The sequence below is a fragment of the Pseudomyrmex gracilis genome, unplaced genomic scaffold (genome assembly GCF_002006095.1).
Source record: "Pseudomyrmex gracilis isolate BER0280 unplaced genomic scaffold, ASM200609v1 scaffold_96, whole genome shotgun sequence".
NCBI classification, from domain to species: Eukaryota; Metazoa; Arthropoda; class Insecta; order Hymenoptera; family Formicidae; genus Pseudomyrmex; species Pseudomyrmex gracilis.
This window is the reverse complement of record NW_018020680.1, coordinates 77,316-85,342: the sequence shown is the minus strand read 5'-3', so window position 1 is coordinate 85,342 and position 8,027 is coordinate 77,316.

The following is an 8,027-nucleotide window of genomic DNA, read 5'->3' as shown; positions in this document are numbered from 1 at the left end:
CGCCGCCGCCGCCGCCGCCGCTGCCGGAGAGCGTCGACTATCGATTTTTCCGCGCAGCCTCCACTACCGGAATACGCCGGTGCACATCTCTTGCTTTAGCTAGTCCTGTCGACGGCTCGCTCGTCCTGCGAGACAGTACGAGCCAATCCCTATCTCGTTCTCCTTTGTGAAAGGCTGCGCATATAGAAATTTGAGACGTTCATACAAATATCTTCTCGTGCGGACGACGTCGTTCGCTCGAATGTCTTTGATAAGATACGAAGATGATTATGGTAAATAAAAAACCCCACGAGATCAGAGAGAGAGAGAGAGAGAGAGAGAGAGAGAGAGAAAGAGAGAGTCAAAATCTTGTTTGTTTTTGAAAAAAAAAAAAAAAACAGATTCAGTACACAGAAGATAACATTTCGTAGCAAACATTCAGTTTCTCATAAAAGCTTCGATGCAAGTTTATCACGTTTGCTGGCAGTCGCGTCTAATCTTATTGGTTTCCTATCTTGTAAAAGAGCTTTGATTGTTATCTTATTTCTCTTGCGTCTAGTACACCTGCTACCGCGCGTGTTCTTTTCCCAACCTCCCTACTTAGCAAAGTCGTTGATGATACGATAAGATGAGATGAAGGCATCTTATCGCACTGACGAACGATGACGCTTATTGAATTAGTTTTCTTAAACGATCGGTTAAAATAATCCGCACGTTTCTGCAAACTACCGCTTCGATGTTAATTAAAATATTAAAATACGTTACGTGGAACAAAAATAATCAAAAAAACATTTTCTGAGATAACTTAATGATGTCTCAATTTTTGTTTTTTTTTTTCTAACGTACGTAACAAAATTACTATTGATAACAAATATGAGTCAATTTTCATGACTTATTTTGCTTGTCAGCTTTGTGTCGCACCATTGTGTGTACGTGCACATGTTCTTAATAACATTATTTACGATACCATAAAAATTAAGCGGCTTTGTCTAATACACTAAAACGTTTACTATAATTCGCTAAGTTATTACTATTGACGTATATTTTATTGCGTGTAAATTCTTTTTCTTATTATTATTATTGTACAAAAGTTTACTAATCAGCGTTCGTTTCTTCCCGTCGTAAAAGCTTGAAGACGCATCTTATATCGATTGGTTTTATTCCCGTCACGCGCGCAAAGTTGGAATAATATTACGGATGCGGGTGAGAAAGAAAGAGAGTTTACGACGTTGAAACTCTTGTTTTCCGAAGATACAGTTTTTCGTTTAATCGTGCGTTATACGCTCGTATCGAATTAAGACGCGCGTACAGAGAGACAAAACTCACTCAGAGAGAGAAAGAGAGAGAGAGAGAGAGAAAAAGCGCGAGGGTTTTACTGCGGGTAGATTGAACTCTCTCGGTTTGAAAAGCAACCGATCGATCATTTCAATCCAGTCTACCGCCCGATGAGAAACCGAGATTAAATATCCATTGTGCGGCCGCTATGTGTCTGGATAACATCCGCCTTGCCATTGGACAGTTCGAGGGGTAGGTAGTTTCCAAACGATTCTAATTACAAACATAGTCGTCGACCGCGAGAGAAGGCAATAAAGTTCTCCGAGAGAGCGGATCGAAACTTCGCCGATTATCGAATCCAGCTCGCTCGATATATCGGCCGAGCGAAAAGTCAGACATTGGCCTCGCGCTACTCGAGACGCGTCATGTTTATTTTAATTACATTTATATAGTATACGTTACGCGTGGCAAGTGGCGCAAATCCCCAACAGAGTATTACGTTTAATAGTGTAATTCATCTTCCAATTAATTATCTCGACTCGCGGTCGAGTTTTTTTGACGCGCTTATTCAAACATTCGCCGTTTCACTATTTTAATCGTCTCTTATGTTTATACAAAATTCACAATAGAAGCGTTCATTTTACTTTAATTTTTACAAACATGTATGTGTAATAATTTTTAAATAATATTAATATTGTAAATATATGTTATATCAATATCATCAATATTAATTGTGTGTTATTTATATATACAAATATTTATATCAATATGTTTAAGTCAATTGTTGCTTGGAATTTAAAAGTGGAAACACCTATGTTTGTAAAAATAATAAATAAATAAATTTAAAAAATATTTCCTACCCATCGTATGGAATGTGTGTTATATGTATAAAATCTGTTTAATTTAGATCTAAGTACTTAATTTGCAGATAAAAATTTGTTTGGATTAGAAAATAGACACCAAATTAACATACGGAGAGATGACGTCATAGCGAGAAAAAATTTAAGCCGAGTCGCACAAAACGAACGTGCCCGTACATTTTCTTCCCCGCCGACCGCGGCTGATCACGAACGGATGAGTCTACTTGCGAGCCAAGCAGTAGTGGCACTCGATCTGCGGTCAGACAATGGCATGGAAGTTAGCTTACGCCAGCGCTTTGTCCCGGGCGATGAGTGATCTTCGAAATTGAGATGAAAAAGATCGCCGGGCGAGGATCCATCTCGGCGGACTTACACGCCGTATATATATACGCCTGCGAGGAATGTGTATGTCGATCCCACGAGAAGCACGACGAGATGACAATAAGAATGACAAAGGATCTCATTAACGTCGTCGGGAAATATCTCGTGCGCGAGGAAATTTGATCTCAATATGTATCATGCCAAAGACAAGTTTCGATATGGAAAGTAGAGCGCGCATGCGTTGAGCCACGACCGAAACATTGTGTGCAAACAAAAATTTCCGCTTTATTAAATCGGAAAGAAAGAGACAATTAATTAAAACAGAGATCGTGTGTTTACACGATTTTCACGTTAATTGTTGCGTTAAATAACAATTACATATTCCGCGCGTTAATAACAATCTGAGTTCGTTTGACCTTCAACCTGGAGAGAGTCGTGATTATTATAACAATATCTGTGTAATACATCCGCGCTCTCTCTTTCTTTCATACTTAAATTATAAATTTTACGATTATTAAACTTCGTTAATTGTTTAAAAGACCTACATTTCCGTTCTAAAGTATCGATTGAAACAAAATGTCTCTTTCGCTCGCTCTTTTGTCTAGAAATATCGAAAAGATAAATACGCTGTCGGCGTATTTACGTATATACTCAAAAATAACACGCGTTTCGTTCTCGCGTTCGCTCTCTTCGCGCGAAAAAATTAACGCGTTCCGGTTTACGCGGCGTAATGTGACAAGAGACGCGATTGATGACGCGCGATATCTTCTTCCGGAAGATGAGAGTCATTTCGGAAGAGACTGAAAGAAACTAACGCGCGTTTATTTATATACATATTCAACAGCAGAAAAGTACCGGGACGTTAAGAATCTTTTTACGAGGTGAATGATGACAACATATATATCTTCGATCGCGCGCGCGCGAGGAAAATTCGAGTATATATATATATCGCACGCGAGGTCTTGTTGCTGCGTGAAAAGATAAAAGAGACGTTCGTCATAATATGTAATATACGGGAAATGAGAATATATATTCTCACAAACAGAGCTGTATAAATCTCTCTGTGTCGAAGCGGCGCAATTCGACTCGCGGATCACATCGGATCGTCGCGCACCGGGGATGTCGTTAAAGTTTATAATTCGTGTAGAAAGAAACGCTGTGCGTTTCGTAAATCACGAATTGACGATAGAAATATTCAGAGAGATCCGTCTCTTCTCTTTATAGAGCATTTAAAGGTCAATCTGTTTTCTCAGTTTTGACCTTCCGTTTGATTTTCCGCAAAATTACAACAAAAAGATCGATGAGCGCGATGTTCTGAGACTCCGTTCCCCGTCCGGAATCAACTTTTTCATGTTGACGGCATTACTTATGTTAGTTCGAATGTGTGTACGTGTGTACGTCTTTTCTTTTCGCGATTATACTGATGAGACTGGAAAATAAGGCCACTTGGCGTCCGTGGAATTCAGCACTATGTATTATTTCTTTTCCCATTCCCAAGTGCAAGTGTTATTTAATTAATAGGCCTTCTGACGCAGAGAGAGAAACAGATAAAAGCAGAGACTGCTGCAGAGTATATAGTGTAAAATAAAAAAATGAACATCAGGGTGCAGTAAAGTGTGTCAAAGTGTCAGAAGGAAACAAAAAGAAAATAAATTTAATGTAATTCTTCTCCGCGTTCTGCAGTTTGCTCGAATTAAAACGACGCTTTTCACAGCGAGTAAACAATTATATTTTGCGCGACGTCGTACACAACGTTGAATCGATTATTGCGATTCAAAAACTGCTTTATTCGCGACAGTTTGCAGCGTTTATCCACGAAATCGAGCGCGAATAATTCGCGATATTCTCGCTCGCTGTCTCGAATGATTTTTGAACGCTAATTATTTTCCGGGATTGCTACGAGATGCTACGTATATGTATTTTGTATTATACTCGCTCGTACGAACATGTCGGTAATTTGGAAGTTCGCGCAGCTTCCTTAATTCCCGCAACGACCCTCACATCGCGCATCGTAATGCGCGTCGTCGTGCGCTTTGTCGTCGGTGGATTTTCGCGAGGACATTTCTAGATGCGGCCGAGTTTATGGAGATTAAAACCGACGGTAGAGAATTGCGCTTCGCGCGAATCTCGCGCGTTGTCGACCATCTATCACGTGAGGATCCGTCGTCTTAATCCGCCTCGTTATTATTACGCAAAAATCCCGAGATTCCCGTTTATTTATTGCTGTTTTGCACCGAAAATAAGCGTAAGAATTACATGTATGTGTGTATATGTGTGTGTGGTATTCAAAAGCATTGATTCGTTCATATATTTCGTGCGTCTTTCCAATTAGTGTGTTTAACATATTAAATAAATAATTAAATGCAAAATGAACGTGACTTGTGGCAATTTTTCGCAACATACTTATAAAGCGGGCGTCTATAAATTAAAAAAAAAAAAATTTTTTTATCTCCTCTTTTCACTTCGTTATTCAGAGGTAAAAAATATTTTATAAAATTAGTTTGAGTAAAAAAAGAAAATAAATATCTACAATAAAGAGATTAAAATTAATTAATTTAACTTTAATTAAGTTTTTTTTTATATGGCCATGTGTACACAATATTATACATGCTGTCATATGCAATTATACACACGATCAGACGCGGTCATGTAGAGACAAATTCGATATTATTGTTCGATATACCGTGTTTATGTAGAATATCAATTGTTATGTGTGATGTGTTATATAGGAAAATTTTCGGTTTATTATAAAATATAACAGTTTGTAATGCAAGTTTTTTTTTGTTTTTTATTTAATTTTAATGTAATTTTTATTTACATATCAAAGAACATCTTCGGGACAGTGATCGACAGTGATTGGTTCATTATAGAAGTATGTACAAAACACTTTCTTCGAATACCAACTTCATTTATCTAATCCAATTTTTCCCATGGAGATAGCGAGCGACGGAAACAAACGAGACAAGTATCATTCGTGTCAAAGAAAAATTTCATCAGTTTTGATTTAGCAGCTTTCCAATTACGACCGGATGTGCTTTACCACGGCCTGCGGTTAATTTTCACGAAAACTTCGCCGAACTTTTCAACGTCGAACGCCGAAGAAACCGAAGGAGTTTTTGAAGTGAATGAAAATGAAGAGTAATTAACTCTCTCTCTCTCTCTCTCTCTTTCCGGAGAAAGAGCGCGGCAGAGTTTCTCGTGTTCCGAAATATGCCGCAAAATTCTCGGTTACTAGTTATAGTATCTACTACAACCGACGTATTATGATGACTGCAAGTATAATTTACGACACACGACGAATCGATCGATTCGAGCTAGCGCGCTCTCGTCTCGACGAGAACAGATAAAAGATGTAGAGACTCTCGCGTGGCGGAAAATTGTTGGCCCGTCCTCTTCGATCTCGTGTTCCTCGTCGTCCTCACCGGGACGCCATTATCGAGCTGCCTCACGTCTGGGGGGACGTCGAATTTACTGTCTTCTCTGCCGGAGAAGCGTGGTTTCATCAATTTTTGATCGATCGTTCCCGATCCTTACTTGTGTGCCGCGCCTAAGATGGATAACAGCAACATCAACAAGCGATTCGCCCATCTACGGACTTTAAATTTTCCGTGCGAAAGCCTCCGTTGCCATCCCCTCTTTTCTTTCTTACATTCCCGTTCGTTTCGCTAGTTCTTGTAACACCGAGTTCTCGAGACGTAGAGAAGATCTCGTAATTAAGTGACGCTGGCCGGCAGCGTAACAACTGATGAATTTCGCGCAAATCGAAACGTGTATACATGTAATTTAATTTATAAAAAATAAATAATTGTTATTTTTATGTGTTTATCACACACTAATTTATTTGCGCACAATTTATAAAACTGAGCAACGTGTTGTATATTTTTAATGAGAAAATAGCCTTAGAATTTCTTAGCAAGATAAGATTAACATGCTAACAAGTCATTTATTTGCGTACATTACAAAATATTTAACTTTTAGATGATGCAAGATAAAATTCATTCGTGACATAAATTATTGAAACAATTTATCGCATGGAATGTCGAACGTGTTCTGATAACACGTTTTAGTGCAGAATTTTATCAAAAATTCATTTTTATGGAGATTTTTATGGATACTGAGAAAAATAAAAACAATTTCAATAAATATTTATATTGTGTGTTTGGAGAATTACAGGTTTTGCGGGCAATAAGCGGATATCATTCTGTTATTTCTTTTAAATTATTTGTGTGTGTGTTGAAAGATATAAAGTAACAATGTATCTCTTTTGTAACTCATCCATTTTAGTAGCATAAATTCTTCGCCGTATCGACCTTAAACCGTTGATTCATTTTCTGGTATCAATGTTGCAACAACGGCAACAATACTGCGTAAATTTGTTTTAAAAATAATCAACTTACGCTTCCAAAACGCTACGTAACGTTAGTGAAATGTATCTTCGCTATATCGCATGTTTATAAATTTATGTTGCATTTACCGATATATCTATACATATATGTATAAAGCGAAGTATAAACAAAACTGAAAAAACAGTTTTGTTGAGATTAACAAATTTTGGTAATCTGAACCGAAATTTGGTTTCCAGAACACTTTATTTGTTTTGATTTACCAAATTTTGGTTATCTCAATAAAACTGTTTTTTCCGTGAACGACAGCGAAGCAAACTTTTTTTTAGTAATAAAATTTGCAATTTTAATCACTAATTTAAAAAATTACAAAAAAAACGTAAATTACAAATTTTATTTTTTAAATCTGATTTTTTAATAAATAATCAACTCGAATAATATATAATATATTATCATTAATATTCCTAACAACTTTGTAAGACGCGAGAAGGAGCATATACATGTCTTCGATCATACATAAAGAACGATAGATACTAAAAATTGTAACGGGAAAAATGATATGAATACTGTTGCGTTCTTAATAATAATTCTTATCGATCAATAAGAATTCTTAAAAATCAACTTTCCGAATAAGATTACGGATTAATTTGTGAAGCAAATAAGGTCGTCGCGCGCGCGCGCGATTACGGAAAATATATCCAGCGCCGCGAAAAATTTTAACGAGTTGCTCTTACGGCAAAGTGAAAAGACACGAATATAATTTTAAGTAAAAAAAAAGTCTCTCTCTTTCTCTCTCTCTCTCTCTCTCTCTCTCTCTCTCTCTTTTTCTAGTGTTACGTATAATATATTTCAAGTATCGTAATTTTACCAAAAAAAACACTTTCTCTTTCTGTATAGATACAACATAATTCCAAACTGCTTAAGAAACTGATAAAAATTTTACAGTAATCAAAGGAGCACTCGTGATTTAGTATAAAGAGATTTTCTGCTAATTTTGAGTACGTGTAACTGATACGTCGAAGAGAGCTCGAAATTATTTTCTTCTTTTTCAAGTTAGCGACCGACTGGTAACAAGAGACAAAAGTATATATTTTTCCTTTTATCTTACAATTAGATTCTTAGAGAAAGACAAGACAAAATAAATAAGATAAATATAACCTTAAAAAAGTTAATACTGACAGAACTGACTTCTTAAATAGCACACACAACAAGTTTGGTTTGGTATTGTTTAATAAAATGTCGTAAACAA